The 20,534-nt window shown below is 46.8% G+C and overlaps 1 long non-coding RNA gene across 1 annotated transcript in view; it reads right to left on the bottom strand.

Annotated features, from left to right (window-relative positions):
• LOC142488787 (uncharacterized) overlaps positions 1 to 20,534 on the bottom strand; it is an 89,457-nt gene that overhangs the window by 32,787 nt on the left and 36,136 nt on the right. The window contains exon 5 of the long non-coding RNA XR_012799660.1: positions 14,646 to 14,739. This is a non-coding gene — a long non-coding RNA (uncharacterized LOC142488787). The remainder of the gene's footprint in view (positions 1 to 14,645; positions 14,740 to 20,534) is intronic.

Raw genomic sequence — 20,534 nt, 5'->3', positions numbered from 1 at the left:
CGGGCAGACTGCCCCTCATCGCGGTCGTGCTAGCTGCTCATCCTGTTGGAGTACATCCCTCTCAGAAGGTTCCTCTCTCAATTGAGTTGGCTCACCTCTCCCCTAAGGGAGATCACCATCTGTGTCAAGTCCCTGAACACAGTGTGTAGTCAGCTAGCAATTGAATCTGCCAGCCTTGAACTGCTGCAGACTCTCCTTCCACTTAGACTCAACAACCTTGAACCTCCCTGGTTAACACACTAACTTTAGGCAGTTCTGTGTCTTATATAGACTCAGAAAACAGACACACCTCTGTGTCACTAACAGTGGACACAGAGCATGGTGTCACTTCCCTTGTTACATATGACACTTCACCAGGATGTAAGGGCAAACTCCATGATTGTTGCTGGCAACCCTGCATACTTACCAGGTTTACTGCCAGCATGAGAAAGAGCTGTATACCATTTTTACACATGGCTACATATACATCAAGACAGACAGAGGCACAGGAAGAGGGAGATCAAGATGAAGTTAGAGAGGGGTACACAGAAAGAAAAAGAGGGTCAGACAGAGAGGACAGTGACAGCATTTGTAGAGGATAGAATAGGGGTTCATGGATCAGCTACAGTAATGGCAACATGGCTCAAACAATTTACTAACTTACATGTAAATATGCCTTGAAAGTTTACTTGCTCCAGAGAATGATGCACTCACGGGATGGAGAAAACTTCCATGGGTGCTCAGCAACAGTGATTGGATGCAAATGCAGAAACCGCCGACAAGACAGGGTATAAAATAAGAATAAAGTGGCACACCAATGGTCTTTCACAATAAAAAGATGAATTTATTGGCAGTTATCGACTATTCGGTCCGCTTGCGATCCTTTATCAAGTCAATCATTGCCAATAATTAATCTTTTAATTATGAAAGACCATTGGAGTGCCGCTTCATTCTTATTTGGAATGTGACAGGGCAAAACCACTGTCTAAAAGGCTTCAATATAAAGCCTGTATTGCTCTGAGGAATCCAGCAAGGAGCTGGTTAATTGCAACTACAGACAATTAACCATTCTCCACCTGGCCCATCAGATAGGTAGAAAATCCTCCTGGTTGAACTGCACGGTAGACCTATTAAGCACAGAGGGACTGTGTTGCCAGCATGACTCACAGAACAGTTGTTTTGAGCAGAGAAGGACTGTGCTGCCTGTAAGACACCCTGAAACGAGACAATACATCCAGGGCGCAGTGGACCCTGGAGCCCACCAGAGGGTGGTCCCCAACGGACACAACCCAGAGACTGAAATAAATAGGCCTCTGCTTACAGGTACCTCTTTGGACTTTGGGGTCATAGCTTGGCCTATCTTCCCAGGCATGCAGATAGGGACTGGGAAAGTGAGTTAGTCCTCATATATATAGAATGTATAAATATGATGTGTATAAAATATACTCAAAGTGTGATGATACTTTAGGACGGATACACAGCACCATTCATTTTTCATTCCCTTCTTTTTGATTAAATATGACTAATGGGCTGATTCGATTGAACTCGATTGAAGTTAGTTTATAGAATCAGTCTATGAAAAAGAACCTCTCCCTTTCTATTCTCAGAATAAATATTAAATAAACCACTTTGAATTGGAGTTTAAAGCACATTCACTCCATTTTTAACAGAATACGCATAAACTCAACTGTATAACCATTATCTTGGTTTCTTTGGTATCTTGGTTTAATATTAGTTTGTGGACTAGATCCACAAAGCTCTGTTAAATAAGTACATAACATGATATTACCTAAAACAGTAACCAATGTTATTTTCCTTGAGGTTAAAGCGTTACCACAAAGATAATTATATGCAAGAACAAGGACCATTGTATATCTCATTAGAACAAGCTTATTGTCACATTATTGTAGCATAACATTTTGTTATGCTTCCAATAACGTGACGTTAAGTATGTCTTACCCTTACTTCCTTCCAGCCTTTGAAATAGGTTTTTTTCTTTTTTTTAGGAGAGGAGAGATTGGAAATATGCTATTTAACCCTTTGAGTGCTAGAGGGGATCCAGAGCTAGCATGCCGTGCTCTCCGAAACAATTGCGTGATTGCTCCACCACTGATGATGGAACAGAAGGGGAGGAGTCCACCCCCTTCCGCCTGCCATCACATCTGATCACATCCTCAGCCCCATAGGAGTGCAGGACACTATCGATCTTAAGACAATCAGTATTTTTCGGGACTCCCTAGGGCACCCACGGTGCCTAGAACCCCTGATGTAGTAGCTCGTCACAGGGCTCTGAAAGGGTTAAATAATTTGAATATAATTTGCATATTGAAATGAGCTCTCAGGTGTGTTCACAGGTATCTCTACACGTATTGTATAGAGGAGAGTTTCAACAGGTATTTTACTAAAATAATCTCTCTGTCTCTCTCGTTATCGGCCTTTGAAGATATGGGGTAAAGGTCAGCATCATGCTTCATCACTTAACTGAGCTTTGTGGATCTGGGCCCGTGAGCTTTTGCAACCACACAATTTGACTCCATTATTTCATTTGATTAATTGCACTTACTGTTAAGCACATTATTACAACTTTTTTTTCAAGTTTATCCTTTTACTTTTGTTGCTTTGATTCAGTTGCACACATATTTCCTAAAATAAAAGAGACACTAAGTAGCAAACAAACGTCACGGTTTGAGTGAAAACAGTATCTTAATTAAAAAAATGTTTTTTTTCCCAACATTTGAAACGTCAATTATGACATCATTTGTGTTGTTTGCGTTAGGGAAAATCTGAATGTCATACAACCAGTGTAATATTTGTAACCATTATTGTAAGGTTTAAACTAAATTATGCAAAAGGCAATTGTATAAATATTATTTTGGTAAACTGTTATGAACACGAGTCAGATACGCAGACCTCTTTTCCATCACTCTTTGTCTATGTTAAACCTATCATAAATAAAGTGAAATAAACAAAAAAGCTGAATACAGAGCAATGAGAGAATGTGGAACAAAGCAGACAGCAGCAGGGTGATAAACAAATTAATTTTATGTACAGCCTGCTGCTTGAATCTATATAAAGGTCTTTGTTTTTGATGATCGTATATGTATGTGTGCTCATACTGTGTGTTATTTAAAAGAACTGGTGCACAATAGATGTTCTATACAACTTTAAAATGGATTACATTCTTCATGATTTGGGTTATGATCTTTGGCAAGTTAATTGGTGCTGAGAAATAATTGAGAGTGATTCAGTTCCTCCTTCTTTTCTCCTCCTGATGAACTAAGGGTCCTTTTTGTGGGGGTTGTGTCACTTCCTAATGTTATCAAATTAACTTTACAATCGATGTTATTAAAAAGCACAATAGTGGTACAATTGACAGCAGGATTTTACAGAAAAAATAAATATATATATATTAAGAGCTCATAGTGGTTCTAGATATGTATATTAGTTTTTTATACACTCCTATTGACTGTATGCATATGTACAATTATTTATATAGATCCTATAAGTGTTTATACAGTATGTATTTTACATAGAACAATGAAAACAAATATTTATGGTCCTATTCTATACACAGTACTCTGAAGAGTCGGTTTCTGCATTTTTTTCGCAAAAGAAAAGCAAAAATGTGCTGCAACATTGTTCTCAGTATTATATAAATGGGGAAGAGTTACCCAAAGCAGGCCTGAAGGCAACTTTCAATGGCATTTCGGCCAGAAGCAAAAAAGCAATTGTAAAAGTAACTGGCTTTGCTAAAATATCACAGACAATATTCTACAGTATATATTCTTAACTCCGTTTTTCGTGTAAAATATTTGTTGAAATATAATTTTTCTTCCCTGACTGGGTCACTTAAGACAAATGGGTAATAATGAAGGAAAAATAAGCAGAAATATATCTGAAATGCTCTAATAGCATTTAAACCAGTTTATGCAGTTCCATGTGTTCACTAAGCTGGAAGCGTATTTCAAGTCTTCAGCTCAATATTTGGTTTTTGATGACTCTCCTGAATGACTCTTGGCTGTCATGAAACCTTTCATTAATATTTTGTCCTATTGCAGGTAATTATTATTTATCAGTTAGTGTGTAAAAAATATTTGCTTATGAGTGTTACAGGGAAGTCATGTCCTTGTTTAATGATTGCAAATTTGTATATACCTTTTTAATAATGTGAAGGTTCATATTTGAATGTTGTAATGTGAATGACAAACAATACCAATAACTCTGTCATACCTCGTCGCTGAAAGGTGGAATGTACTGTACATCTGAGTTTATCGCACCGGTGTTACTAGACACAACTAAGAGCTAGCTGATTGATCGTTCTCAAGGTACTATAAGCTGCCAAGGTCCATAATTTTGTTCCAAAGCCAGTCCACCTCCAGTACTACTGTAGTTGCATGCTCCTTTTCTATCGCCATTTTTAATTTAACAAATCGTTTATCTTCGTGGTGTAAAAATAGTGCATTTTTGGTGAGTTTTACTCATGCTTTTCCCGTGATTTTCTTTGGCCTACTGTATATTTTAAAGTGTTGCTTCACTTTTTGAATTTGGTTATTATATGGAATTTTTTAAAAGTAACATTAATATAGAGATCTCTCACACTCAGGGACTATTTAACACCTCAAGTCATAAATCACACACTATACAGGGGGAGGGATGGGCTCTAGTCACATTCCAAGAAGCACTGTTCTTCAGTAAGCCCCTTGACTGCTTTATTCAATGTAACATCGCCGGAAGCTCGCACAAATAAAAGCATTTCATTAGCCACAGAACGGTATTGTCTATTCACTTTTGAATATTAAAACTTGGCTAACACGCTACTGATACCTCTACATATTTATATATCATAATACAGAAAAGCTGACAAAAACATTAGTAATGTGCATGCCTGCATTGCAATACATCTGTATATTGAGAGAATGGTAATGCTTCCTGTTTTGAAATGCTGCCTCTCTTACCGGACTACCAAAACACTACTGTAGGTAAGGCAGAAATCTTGCAATGCTAGCAAGCTATGATTTCCTATTCTTATGTAACGGGTTTTCTGGACTGGCCTGACCCACCCAATCTCATATTGGCCCCTGTGGTCTAACCTGTCCCCATTACAGTGTGATGTCTGGTGGTGCACCTGTTGGCAACAGGACCCCTGAGTCTCCCGCATGATGGTGTGTGGGGATTTGCCAACCCAGACAGGCAGCTGAGGTAGTGTGCTGAGTCCTACCTATATCCAGTGCAGCGCCTCCACCTCATCAGGATCCCTTCTGTCGCTTGGGGATGGTCCTGGTGAGGAACTCCTCTGTGGTGCCCCTCTTGGTGTAATGACTCCACACTTACACATGAAAGTATCTTTAATCAGGAACATCTTTATTGACGGTTGTGGGCTAACTGCCCCTCACAGTGATCTTCTAGCCACACATAGTTAGTCAGCTGCTTCCCTATGAAAGGTATATCTCTGTCTTTGATTTGGGGATTCCCTATCCCCGCAGGGATGTCTTTCCTGTGCCAGGTCCCTGGTCACAGTCTCATCACTTTGCAGTGTCTAACTACACCAACTACTTTTACTCCTTGCATAACATTGCAGAACCGAACCTAACTTTTTGAGCAGTGCTGTGCCTTATATCGTCAGGGGGCGGGCACATCTCTGATGTCACTAAGGGTGGACTCAGAGTATGTAGCCACTCCCATCCACACATAGGGCACCTCACCAGGGTGTGAGGGCAAACCTCCATGATTACTACTGGCATGCCCACAACTTACCAGGCCTTACTGTCAGCAGGAGAGATGACTGTTAGCCATTTTACAGCATGGCTACATTCTCCCCCTGGTGAATCCCACCGACCCTGGCTTGGACCTAAATTTGAAGTACCTTTCCTCAGGAAGCACTGTAAAATGGAACATACACACATTTTTATTAGAACATGCAGATTTATGAAAAACAAACCACATCGCGCCAAGCACGCCCTGTCCAGCAGCCACGAACTCGCGCAATGCTACCCAGTACCTCCTAATAATAGTGCCGGGGATCGGGTTTCTTAACCTCCCGACCCCCCATGTCCAGGACAGTTACGCTGTAACTGTGCGGCAAACCCCTCTCAGGCCGGTACACCACCTTGTGTTTGTAAACTCCGGCCTATGCTCCACACCCTTATCAAGTGTTCTATTCATTCTTCCGCCTTACTGCCAGTAATGGCACCCCCCTTATTGACCATGTATTCTTCTATGGTCTCCCTTAACCATTGGTCCCTGTTATCCTCAATCTCCTGCATGAGGGGTTCTGGGACATATGGATACTCCAAGCCATGGGAATACTTATATTTGGCTGTGATGGCCCTTTCAGCCCGGCTACACCTAGTCAAATTGGCGTTCCCCGCTATCCCTGGTAATACCCAGGACAAGGGCTCATCTGGGTCCACAGGGTCTGATAACATCTCAGGACCCATTGGTTCAATCTTGTTCCGGCCTATCAGGAACCACCTGAATTGTAATTCTTTCTTTCTCTCGGCGGCCGTGAACTCCCCTTTAGCCCACCAGTAGTCCACCACATCATCCTTTTCAAACAGAAACCGCGTGCGGCCCATCCACCCCACATATCCCTCAAATAATGGAGCCCACCAACGGGTCTCCTTAGGCCTCTCGGGCCCAGACTCTAGAGAGTCTCCCTCTTCGGTACCCCCCCAAGAGCATACCCTGGAGGTCCCCGCTGAACGGGGTCTGGACCACCTTTCATGCTTCGGCGTCTCCTCCAATTGCACATCAGCCTCTTCAGGCACCCATCGTGACTTCGACATGTGCCCCAATTGTCCTCCACCCCTTGAACCACCCTCAAAGGCATAACTGCCTAGTCTCTCCTCAGTCCGGTTCTCACCAACCCCCAAGGACCCCTCCGATATCCCCAAACTGGATGTGGATCCCCGGGAAAAGGTGATTGGGACAGGGGCATTAACTAGGGCGTGGGGTTAGGCATAGGGGCAATCGATTGGTAGCCACGGGGCTACGACCCACTCTCGGCTATCGGACTGTCCTGTACCGCTGATCGAGGGTTCCGCTGGCTGAGCCTCACCCTTCTCGATCCGCCTCTCGGCCTGCCAGCTCTTTGTCTTCTGGGGTGATCGGGAACCTCTGCCCGATCGCTGAGCCGCGTGTACTCGACTTCCGCTTGCTCCGCCACCTCCGGCGGAACCGACGTCATCGCCGGATTCGGATATGCCGCCATCTTGGGTTGGACCCCCATGCGGGATCTCTTCCTCCACGATGACATCTGGAAGTCCACCTGCTGCCACGTGCGCCGTCATGGCCTGGCCCGGCCCCTCCTCCGCTAGTGTCAGCACCGGAGCCTGGCAAGAACAAGGACTATTCTTAACAGTCCGCAGGGTGGGCGTGGATCGCCCGTTGCCACTGGACCCGCCGGTCCCCGGAATGGAAGGGCTCCGCCTCTCAGGCTTCCACTACACCGGCGACGCCCGACTCCTCCCACTGTCACTCCCGGTAAGTGGCCTTTTCACCCCATTTCCTCCACAGGACACCGCCTTCGGCCGGATCACGAGGCTGGATAGTTCCTTGGGTCCCTCATCAGAGGAATCCGCTTTTACCGGGCTCGGGGTCACCGATCGTGGCGACCGTTGTCTCGTCTCCCGGTCAGTCGCCTGACCGATCGCTCCATTCTCTTCGGACCCAGCCATATTAACCGGCTCCAATCCCCATTCCCAGGGATCTGCACCCTTGGTCCACAGTGCACCGGGGGACTCGGCGGACAGCCTAGCCGTATCCCCCAGGGGGTCAATTGCTTGAATTGGCACAAAGGTGGGCATCGGCCACAAATACTGGGTCCCGCATTGTGGACAGCACGCCGCCGTGCCCATAGTACCGCCAGGTGTCCGACATTGAAGGCAGAGGCTCACTACAGTCTCTGTCCCTGCCACCTGAACCACCAACACTCCTCCGGGCACCGTATAGGGCTTGGTGGGGACGTTCGTGGTTACTTCCTGCGGTTGTATCATTCTCTTCGTGGGAGGCACTTGCAGCAATGGCCTGTTCTGCAAGCTAGCTCCGCGCGACTGATCAGCAGGGGTTGAGTTGGCAGCCACCCCTTGGTCCAGCTCCACCCTCATCTGACATAGTTGGAACCCGCCCCCAGTAGTGGCGATTATGGGCGGGTCCCACAATGGGATAGGATGTCCTTCAATTGGGGCCGCACCTCTTTCAGTCCTGGAGGGCGCGGCCACAGCTTTCGCGCCCTTATCCCCAACAGGGTGGGGTTCTTCCTTTGGCGCCAATGCCAGACGGTTTCTTGCAGCTGCCTTGCGTGCAAAATACCCTTCCTTTCCGCACACAACACCAGCTGCAGGGACTACTTTTGGTAACAGCACCGCCGGCTCACCAGCTCCTTGCTCCGCTGGATTCATACCCACGGGGCATAGTTGGAAACCACACCCCCTGGTTGAGATTAGGGGAGGGTCCCACAGGGTAAGGGGTTGGCTCAGCACTGGGGCTGAGTGAGTCACTGTCCATGAAGGCGCGGCGGCAGCCTTCGCGCCATACCCCCCATCAAGGCGGGGCTCTCCTGTTGGCGCCGCTCCTGGCCAACTCCTTGCAAATTTTGCATTTGCAGAATTCTCTGCAATCGGCCCACGCGGTCTCCCAGGGAAGCGGGAGCTGCCATTTTGGGTTGCACTGTCAGTCTGGTCAATGAATGAGGTAGCGTTCATCTGTTTGTATGCCGACTGACAGTCACTCTCACTGTGTTCTCCTCCTGTTATAGCAATGTCCTCAACACAGTCCTCCAGGGTAGCGCCCCGGTGTCCTAGGCAGGACCAAAATGGTGCGGCCACTGCTCTCACTCCACTCCATAGCAGGATCATGACAGACATATCAGTAACAGCTTGCTCTTCAGCGGGGCGCACGCCAGGTGTGCTCTCCCCATCAGCCTCCGGTCGCCAATTTGGACTATCCGCACCGCGCGGATCCTCCATTCTTGCGGTCGTCATAGATATATTGTTTCCGTGATTATTGTACATGGAGCTCCTCTCTGCGGGGCAGCTACCACACCGGCACAATAAAGATTTCCCTGATGCACCACCATGTGTACCTAATATAGGCTGGACTCGTGTATGCACTACCTCAGGCTAGGCTCACTCTCTCAGTATCTGCTGTATCTCCTTCCTCCCAGTCTGTGCTCCCTACGGTAAGTGGTCTGGAATGGGCTAGAGTACTCTGGGGCTTCCATGCAGTACTTGGGCGTCTACCTATCTTGGTTAGCCTAGCGCAGACCCTCTCCAGGATTCCTGACCACGTTAACAGGCTATCCCTTTAGGCATCCTACCAACTAGCACTACCTCAAGGTGACTAGGACAGCTATAGCCCGGCTCCAAACCCCCAACTCCTTTCAGGCCCCTAGGTCGTCCCTGCGAACTGACAAACACCGTCAGCCCCCTGACTACCCCTAGGTCCGTCCCAACGCAGCACAAAGTGGCAGCAGACACTCTCCCTGTTTCCAAGTGACCTAGCAAAAGCCTGTCCTGTTGACAGGTTTATCTCAGCAGCGCCTCCAAATGTAACAGGTTTTCTGGACTGGCCTGACCCACCCAATCTCATATTGGCCCCTGTGGTCTAACCAGTCCCCATTACAGTGTGATGTCTGGTGGTGCACCTGTTGGCAACAGGACTCCTGAGTCTCCCGCATGATGGTGTGTGGGGATTTGCCAACCCAGACAGGCAGCTGAGGTAGTGTGCTGAGTCCTACCTATATCCAGTGCCGCGCCTCCACCTCATCAGGATCCCTTCTGTCGCTTGGGGATGGTCCTGGTGAGGAACTCCTCCGTGGTGCCCCTCTCGGTGTAATGACTCCACACTTACACACGAGAGTATCTTTAATCAGGAATATCTTTATTGACGGTTGTGGGCTAACTGCCCCTCACAGTGATCTTCTAGCCACACATAGTTAGTCAACTGCTTCCCTATGAAAGGTATATCTCTGTCTTTGATTTGGGGATTCCCTATCCCCCCGCAGGGATGTCTTTCCTGTGCCAGGTCCCTGGTCACAGTCTCATCACTTTGCAGTGTCTAACTACACCAACTACTTTTACTCCTTGCATAACATTGCAGAACCGAACCTAACTTTTTGAGCAGTGCTGTGCCTTATATCGTCAGGGGGCGGGCACATCTCTGATGTCACTAAGGGTGGACTCAGAGTATGTAGCCACTCCCATCCACACATAGGGCACCTCACCAGGGTGTGAGGGCAAACCTCCATGATTACTACTGATATGCCCACAACTTACCAGGCCTTACTGTCAGCAGGAGAGATGACTGTTAGCCATTTTACAGCATGGCTACACTTAGGAAAGGCTATACACATTTCTTTGTGTCTTCTCAGTGTATCACTGTACACCAATTTTGGTACTGAGCAGAAGCGAGGGTTACCTTTCCCTGCCCCTCCCCCTCCTATCCTTGTTTGCTGTTTTCTCAGTGTACACAGAAATTGTCAGAAACAACAGGAGACCATTATCTGTGATAATCTACCTGCTGTATCCACTGTATGAGGAAATGACCCCGGGACAAGTAAATAAGAAAGTATTTTAGGAGCACTCCTGGCTGTTTGAGTTTTACATCTGATCTTAGAGCATCATCCAGTGACAGAAAGGCTGCTTCTCTCAAGCAGTAACATTTCAGGAACTTTAAGGAAAGAGAGAAGATCTGCAACAATTTGGGAGCTTAAAATTGTAAGTCTGTACCTTCATGTCCACTCTACTCTTCTCTTCCTCGTGACATTCGGTGTTTCTCCTAACTCATTCCATTGCCCTGTTTATTTTGCTTTCTGTCTTTGTGTGTCTCTCTTTAGCTCAAGTGCAGTTCCCACCCATGGCTTCCTTGATGCTGCCATAACATTAGGCATTTGGTCATGCCCCTCACAAAACAACAGCCACCTAATTTAGGTAAGCCAATGCCACAGCTATATTTATATTAAATATAGGAGGACTAAGGTAGGAACCCAATGCTCCAACCATCCTGAGTCCAGGGTCCACCAACCAACCTTGACCACCTAAATCACTAGATGTCCCATCTTGATCTATTGCTCTAAAAAACAGAAACTCCTTAGCACATCACCACAGACTGGGACCGATGCTTCAAGGAAAAAATCAATATCCACTTGTCCACTAGAGCAGCGGTGCGCAAACTGTGGGGCATGCCCCCTTGGGGGGGCGCAAGATTATGTAGGGGGGGCGCGGGCTGCTTGCAGGGAAACCTGGGGGCGGGCAGAGCTGTGCACGGGCGGCCAGAAGCTCCGTGCTGCTGCTTCTATGTATCTGTGTCTTGCAGAGGGGGCGGGGCCTGCAGAGGGGGCGGGGCCAGAAGCTCCGTGCTGCTTCTCTGTCTGTGTCTTGCAGAGGGGGCGGGGCTTCTCTCTGCACACAGACAGCCCCTCCTTCTCTTCCTGTCTGCTTCCCGCACCAGTTTTCAGCAGCATGGGGGTTTGGGGGATCGGAGCATGTCGCCCCCCAAGTGAAAGTGTGTGTGTGTGTGTATTTGAGTGTGTGTGTGTGTGTGTGTGTTGGGATTGAGTTTGTGTGTGTGGGGGGATTGTGTGTGTGTCTGTGGGGGGGGTATTGTGTGTGTGTGGGGGGGGATTGTGTGTGTGTGGGGGGGTATGGTGTGTGTGTGTGGGGGGGTATGGTGTGTGTGTGTGTGTGGGGATTGTGTGTGTGTGTGTGGGGGGGGGATTGTGTGTGTGTGTGTGGGGGGATTGTGTGTGTGTGTGTGTGGGAGGGGGATTGTGTGTGTGTGGGGGGGATTGAGTGTGTGTGGTGGGGTTGTGTGTGTGTGGGGGGGTTGTGTGTGTGTGGGGGGGTTGTGTGTGTGTGGGGGGATTGAGTGTGTGTGTGGGGGGGATTGTGTGTATATGGGGGGGAGATTGTGTGTGTATGGGGGGGGATTGTGTATGTGTGGGGGGGGGATTGTGTGTGGGGGGGGATTGAGTGTGTGTGGGGATTGAGTGTTTGTGTGTGGGGGGGATTGTGTGTATATGGGGGGGGGATTGTGTGTGTATGGGGGGGATTGTGTGTGTGTGGGGGGATTGAGTGTGCGTGTGTGTGGGGGGATTGTGTGTATATGGGGGGGTTGTGTGTGTATGGGGGGGGATTGTGTGTGTGTGGGGGGATTGTGTGTGTGTGGGGGGGGAGTGTGTGTGTGTGGGGATTGTGTGGGTGTGTGGGGGGGATTGAGTGTGTATGGGGATTGTGTGGGTGTGTGGGGGGGATTGAGTGTGAGTGTGTGGGGATTGAGTGTGTGGTGTGTGTGTGTGTGGGGGGGGATTGAGTGTGTGTGTGGGGGGGGTTGAGTGTGTGTGTGTTGGGGGGATTGAGTGTGTGAGTGTGGTGATTGATTGAGTGTATGTGGTGAGTGTGTGTGTGGTGATTGATTGAGTGTATGTGGTGAGTGTGTGTATGTGGTGATTGATTGATTGAGAGAGTGTGTGTTGTAATGCAGTGGTGCGCAAACTGGGGGAGGCAATGAGGCGCAAGATTATTTAGGGGGGCGCAGGTGGCGTGCGACGAAAACTGGGTGCGCGTGCCGGCAGACGCTGTGTGCGGGGGGCGGCCAAGAAGATGTGCACGGGCGGGCAGCCGAAGATGTGTGCGGGTGGCTGAACAGGATAGTGCAGGTGGCGGCAACGTGATGGTGTGTGAGCGCACGCGCAGGGGCTTCGGAGGTACAGGGAGGAGCACGCCCGAGCACGGTAAAGTCAAACGCCCCTCCTTCGGTGTCTGCCCTGCAATAGCGCTGTGTTCTTGCTCTCCTCCGCTGGCAACCTGCTTCGCTGCGATCCTCTGCAAGTGAAAGGGTCGGCTGCCACTATATCAGTCATACTATGAATGTGCAGAAATAATGTAAAAAAACTGAAAACACAACATTGAAAACGGGAAAAAATAAATAATACTGTAGGTAGGAGTTTGGATGACAATGGGGATAGCAAGCCAAAAAGCATGGAGGGGAAGGAAGAAAAAAAGGGGGGGAGAGGGAAGGGAGGTAGCAAACAGGTGGGTGAATGCCCCCCCAAAGGATTGCCTTTGTGCACGTACGCTCTCCCAAGCTTGGCGCTTGGGGAGTCAAACAAAATTGACTTTGATGTGCGCTCAGCAGCAGTCAATACACACACACACAGACACACACAGACACACACACAAATAGCCCCGATCCACACTTGCAAAATTATGCAGGGCACCTTGTGCTCATGCTTGGAGAGTTGGTGATGTCACCGCTCTCAGCGGCAGCGTGGACGCAGCCTAATTTTGCAAGCGTGAGCTGTTGAAATATGTAAGTATTTAAACATATTTGGATTTATATTATATACCGTTTAATAAAGGTTTTTTTTTTTTTCATGTGATTTTGATTACATCAGGCAGGGGGGGCCCGAGAAATTTTATGGATGAAAAGGGGGGCTCGGCATAAAAAGTTTGCTCACCCCTGCACTAGAGGCTGGTGTGACCTACTGAAAATAATTGTGTAAGTAATAGAAATAATCATGTTTATCACTAACTAACTAATTATCAACATGTGAAAGGTATTGATACCTGAATGACTGAGACACTTATTGATCCTCATATGCTGAAGCAGGGATATCCTAATACCTGTCCTGTTGGTAGATATAGAGTATCTTGTTTTTGTATTTTTTATATTTGCCAAGTTGGTTTAAAAAAAAATCCCCACTATTTTTTTATTAAAATATGTGAATATTGTAAAAATTGTATACAATTCTAAAAAAATTAAAACAATTTTTGCAAAAACTGGAAAAATACTGTACGAAAATGAAAGACAATTCAAAATATTGAAATAATATTGAAAATATTAAAAAATGTATGCATTTTCCCAAATATTAAGGTGGAAAAAAGCAAATAGAATTTTGTCCCCTTCATCCATCTCTAATATACCTACTTTTTAAAAAAAATAAAAAAAATAACACCAGTACAGGTATTTCATATAAAGTAGAACAGAGAAGACAGTGAGTAATACATTTATAAGGTTAACAGAATGAAACTACTTCACAGATTTTATTGCATGCACTCTTTTAATTAATACCTATAAATTAACAGATCCTCCTACAGCCCACCCCTCTGCACTAACCGTTTATTTGATCAGCTCCCTTCACCCCCCAATGCCCATCTACACCGGGGTGGAGAGGTAACCACCCCCTCACACACACTTCTTAACATGTCCTCCCCCCACTATCCCCTCCTCCCCCTCATCTGATACCCTCACTCCCTTGTTACATCCGTACCTGTTCCTCTTGAACCAGCCCTCTGTGACAGCCCCTACGTACTCCTTGTCCCCCTTCCGTACCATCCACCCTCCCCTGTGTTGACTTAACCATTGCCCATCGCTCCAAGGCTGGTCTAGTCCTCATCTGCTCCATCCGAGCATTCCTCGCTAAGTCCATCGCCATCCTCTCCTGCCCTGATGGCTTCCGCTGAGGCCTGTACTGCCGGTGGGGCCTGCACCACCACCACCACAGCCCAAAGCTGTCCAATTCTGTTGCCTCATATCCGCACTGCTGGTTGACCCCCCGGCCAATACCCCTGCCTCACAATCTTGGACTGAGTCGCCTCACCTCCTCCCACAACTTCCACATCTCCGCCACCATCCTCGACTACCATCATCACTGATGGGCCACTAACCTTGCCCTTCTTCCGCCGCACTGCGCAGCCATCACCACAAGTTACCAGGCTACCAGGAAGCAAGATACTCCAGACAACTTCGCTCCAGCAGATCCTGTAAGAAAGAGGGAGGTGAGGTCCTCTCCTTCTTCCCCCCTTAAGTACCCTTCCTTATTCCCCACCTCTGGTCTGACCTCACGGCTCCCTAGGAGAGGGACCCCTCGGCCTTAAGTCATGCTGCCCCTCCCACTACAGGTCCAGGGGTATCTTGATTTGTGTTGACATTTTTTGTGTACTTTGATTCCCTATGTAATAGTGCATTATTGATGATGATGATGATGATGATGATGATGATGATGATGATGATGATGATGATGATGATGATGATGATGATGATGATGATGATGATGATGATGATGATGATGATGATGATGATGATGATAATAAGAAACATTTACAACCTTTACAATAGTATATAATAAATGACAATAGTACGTGATGCTAAATAAATACAATTTCTATTTTTTGATCCATCTACCTCCAGTTCTCCAACTTTTTTGCAGTGCTCTCTTTCTTCCCCCTTTTTTCATTACAAATGTACAGTAAGAGCAATGAAATAACAAAATTAGGCAATCATTTTTTCAGCTATTCTAAAAAATGATAATGTTTCCTTTGGTACACGTATTGTAACTAGCAATATATTTCAGTTTTTTAACCCTCTGGTATGCTCATAGTCATAATGGATATTTGTCAAAGTTTTGTAGAGACAAAACAGGGGCAATAGTGTTGTGAAAATAACCCGCACAAGATTTGTAAAAGAAAAAGACCCAGTTTAGTTAATTGAAAATTAATAGATTGCAGTTGCCTGCAAAAAGGAGGAGTATAGAAAAGTTAGGATTCAAGTCAGGTTGGGTTTGGGCAGTAGATAGGAGACTGAACATAGAATTGTGCATTATCTACACGAATCAGAAGAGTGCACATGTTTTCTCTGGGATGACAAGATTCTGGGTTCTGCTTTGTTATTTTCAATGCTGATGATACAGCAACCTAAAAACAAGAGAAAGAGTTGTAATCATGCAAAAAGAGAACATAAATTATTTATGTTCTCTTTGTGAATGATTGCAACTGATTGGCACTAGTTTGAGGTAACTTTTTCTCTTGTTGTTAGCTGATCCTAATATTTACCTTCTAGTTCTAGTTTCTAAACACTTCATTAGGCTGAGCGGGGGTTATCTTTTTAGTTTGTGCTGATGATACAGTAACTGTCAATTGCTCTCATGTTGTCAAGGTACAATACAGAATAGTAGCATAGTTAAGAGGTTATATCAGTGTGGTTTTTACCTTTCTGTGGCTCAACAGACAACTCATGTATGCAATAAAAGTGTATACCATTAACTGAGATATACTGTAAGTATGAATTGAATTAAAACATTTGCAAAATACAAGTACAGCCAATAATATATAGATATAGCAAATGTCTTCCAACATCAGGATGTGTCTCATGGTGTAGCACTGCTTGATAAACATGACCCGTTCTGCTTTTTGTGTGAAATGTAAATGTTTTGCTCCCAATTGAGACTAAATAATATTTCCACTGACAGGCAATCTTGCAGATCAACAGTACTGTCAGTCGCTGAGGCATTAGACATTTATTACTTTACTGATTAAAAGACAAACCCACTGAGATCGAAGAGTAATTTAATTCCACCTTAAGAACTTGCATTTATCAATACATAGAAAAAACACAGGTCCCTATTTAATATGCAGTGAAGTTGTGTTCCCCTTGTTCGAGACTATTTAACCTGCATTCATTCATGTTAAGTTAAATCAATCGTAAACAGCAGCCAATAAATGTGATGTTTTTGTTATAAAATCCAGTGACTTCTCAGCAGAAATATAGACCTACATTTACTAAGCAGTGCTATTTTAATAGTTGAATGGACCATAAAGTGTCTTCTGCACCGAAAGGTTTAATATGGAATAGCTCTACTAAGTACTGTACACATGGGCCATAGTACTCACTGAAATTGGAACAGGATCCTATACTTGGCACCAGAAAAACAGAATCGTTTTTTAAAAATAACGTTAATAATGAGAAATACGAGGGCTATCAAATCTTAATTAGATGATCTTAGTAAATGTGAATTTAGTTGTCATAGTTCATTTGTTATTAGTCAAGTATTCAATTAATAAGAGAGTATTAGGACATGTACTTCCTGACATATTATGATAACTTTATGTCAATCTGTAATGGAGAAATATTTAGTTCTCAGTGAAGTTGCATGAGTTACCCAGATATTATCATGCATACAATGAGGCATAGGTAGAAAGGCGCAGTGAATCATTTCACATTGTATAAAAAAATACCTCACTCTTAAGGGCAGATCCACAAAGTTATGTTAATCTATTTAATGCGACGTTACCCACAATTATCATTACGCTACTCCTAACACCTATGCACTAAGGTGATTAACGTAAAGATTACCTCGAGTTAACCCAATGACTCCCAAGCTTTTTTGTTTGGAGGAACCCTTAAAAAATTTTGAAAAATCTCGGGGAACCCCTATCTGGCTGACATATATTACAGTTAGGTTAATTTCACACCTCACGAGCCCCCTCTATTTCCCACCCTCTACCCATGTATTTCTCTCCCCTCCGTCTCACTCACTCTCCTCCCCTCCCGCCTCACATTTATTTATCTCCTCTGCGTCTCACTCTTACTCCCTCTTTCCTCACTCACTCCCCCTTCTCTCCTCTCACTCGCCCCCACCCTCCATCAATCTCACTCAATCCTCCCTACAAAATAATACCAAAAAAACCCACCCCCCTAAATACATGAAACTCCACCCCGTAATACATAATAAAAATACCTGCCCCCACCAATACATATTTAACAAAAATTGAGCCCCACAGGTAAAATCATCATCATATCTCTCCCAGCACCCCTCATCAACATCCTCGTCTATCATATACCCACTCCCCTGCATCTCACATCAACCCCCCCTGCATCTCACATCAATCCCCCCTGCATGTCACATCAATCCCCCTCTGCATGTCACATCAATCCCCCCTGCAGCTCACATCAATCCCCCCTGCAGCTCACATAAATCCCCCCTGTATCTCACATCAATCCCCCCTGCATGTCACATCAATCCCCCCTGCATGTCACATCAATCCCCCTCTGCATGTCACATCAATCCCCCTCTGCATGTCACATCAACCCCCCTTGCATGTCACATCAACCCCCCTTGCAGCTCACATAAATCCCCCCTGTATCTCACATCAATCCCCCCTGCATGTCACATCAATCCCCCCCCTGCATGTCACATCAATCCCCCTCTGCATGTCACATCAACCCCCCCTGCATGTCACATAAATCCCCCCTGCATCTCACATCAATCCCCCTCTGCATGTCACATCAATCCCCCCTGCATGTCACATCAATCCCCCTCTGCATGTCACATCAATCCCCTCCTGCATGTCACATCAATCCCCCTCTGCATGTCACATCAATCCCCTCCTGCATGTCACATCAATCCCCCCCCTGCATGTCACATCAATCCCCCTCTGCATGTCACATCAATCCCCTCCTGCATGTCACATCAATCCCCCCCTGCATGTCACATCAATCCCCCTCTGCATGTCACATCAATCCCCCCTGCATGTCACATCAATCCCCCTCTGCATGTCACATCAATCCCCCCTGCAGCACACATAAATCCCCCCTGCATCTCACATCAATCCCCCCCTGCATGTCACATCACTATCCCCCTGCATGTCACATCAATCCCCCCTGCATCTCCCATCACCCCCCTGCATGTCACACCACTCTCCCCCTGCATGTCACATCAACCCCCCTGCATGTCACATCAATCCCCCCTGCATGTCACATCAATCCCCCCTGCATGTCACATCAATCCCCCTCTGCATGTCACATCAATCCCCCTCTGCATGTCACGTCAATCCCCCCTGCATGTCACATCAATCCCCCTCTGAATGTCACATCAAACCCCCTGCATGTCACATCAATCCCCCTCTGCATGTCACATCAATCCCACTCTGCATGTCACATCAATCCCCCCTGCATGTCACATCAAACCCCCTGTGCATGTCACATCAATCCCCCTCTGCATGTCACATCAATCCCACTCTGCATGTCACATCAATCCCACTCTGCATGTCACATCAATCCCCCTCTGCATGTCACATCAATCCCCCCTGCATGTCACATCAAACCCCCTGTGCATGTCACATCACTCTCCCCCTGCATGTCACATCAATCCCTCCTGCATGTCACATCAATCCCCCCTGCATGTCACATCAAACCCCCTGTGCATGTCACATCAATCCCCCTCTGCATGTCACATCAATCCCACTCTGCATGTCACATCAATCCCACTCTGCATGTCACATCAATCCCCCTCTGCATGTCACATCAATCCCCCCTGCATGTCACATCAAACCCCCTGTGCATGTCACATCACTCTCCCCCTGCATGTCACATCAATCCCCCCTGCATGTCACATCAAACCCCCTCTGCATGTCACATCAATCCCCCCTGCATGTCACATCAATCCCCCTCTGCATGTCACATCAATCCCCCCTGCATGTCACATCAATCCCCCCTGCATGTCACATCAATCCCCCTCTGCATGTCACATCAATCCCCCCTGCATGTCACATCAATCCACCCCTGCATCTCACATCAATCCCCCAATGCATGTCACACCAATCCCCCCCTGCATGTCACATCAATCCCCCTGCATGTCACATCAATCCCCCTCTGCATGTCACATCAATCCCCCCTGCATGTCACATCAATCCCCCAATGCATGTCACATCAATCCCCCTCTGCATGTCACAACAATCCCCCTCTGCATGTCACGTCAATCCCCCCCCTGCATATCACATCAATCCCCCTCTGAATGTCACATCAATCCCTCCTGCATGTCACATCAATCCCCCTCTGCATGTCACATCAATCCCCCTCTGCATGTCACATCCATCCCCCTCTGCATGTCACATCAATCCCCCCTGCAGCTCACATAAATCCCTCCTGCATGTCACATCAATCCCCCTCTGCATGTCACATCACTCTCCCCCTGCATGTCACATAAATCCCTCCTGCATGTCACATCAATCCCCCCTCTGCATGCCACATCAATCCCCCCTGCATGTCACATCACTCTCCCCCTGCATGTCACATCAATCCCCCCTCTGCATGTCACATAAATCCCCCTCTGCATGCCACATAAATCCCCCTCTGCATGTCACATACATCCCCCTCTGCATTTCACATAAATCCCCCTCTGCATGTCACATCAAGCCCCCTCTGCATGTCACATAAATCCCGCTCTGCATGTCACATCAACCCCCCTCTGCATGCCACATCAATCCCCCCCTGCATGTCACATAAATCCCCCTCTGCATGTCACATCACTCTCCCCCTGCATGTCACATCAAACCCCCCTGCAGCACACATAAATCCCCCCTGCATCTCACATCAATCCCCCCCTGCATGTCACATCACTATCCCCCTGCATGTCACATCAATCCCCCCTGCATCTCCCATCACCCCCCTGCATGTCACACCACTCTCCCCCTGCATGTCACATCAACCCCCCTGCATGTCACATCAATCCCCCCTGCATGTCACATCAATCCCCCCTGCATGTCACATCAATCCCCCTCTGCATGTCACATCAATCCCCCTCTGCATGTCACGTCAATCCCCCCTGCATGTCACATCAATCCCCCTCTGAATGTCACATCAAACCCCCTGCATGTCACATCAATCCCCCTCTGCATGTCACATCAATCCCACTCTGCATGTCACATCAATCCCCCCTGCATGTCACATCAAACCCCCTGTGCATGTCACATCAATCCCCCTCTGCATGTCACATCAAT

This window comes from Ascaphus truei, chromosome 2 (assembly GCF_040206685.1).
Source record: "Ascaphus truei isolate aAscTru1 chromosome 2, aAscTru1.hap1, whole genome shotgun sequence".
In the NCBI taxonomy this organism is placed as follows: Eukaryota; Metazoa; Chordata; class Amphibia; order Anura; family Ascaphidae; genus Ascaphus; species Ascaphus truei.
The sequence above is the reverse complement of the archived record's forward strand: the minus strand, read 5'-3'. Positions and strand labels throughout refer to the sequence as shown.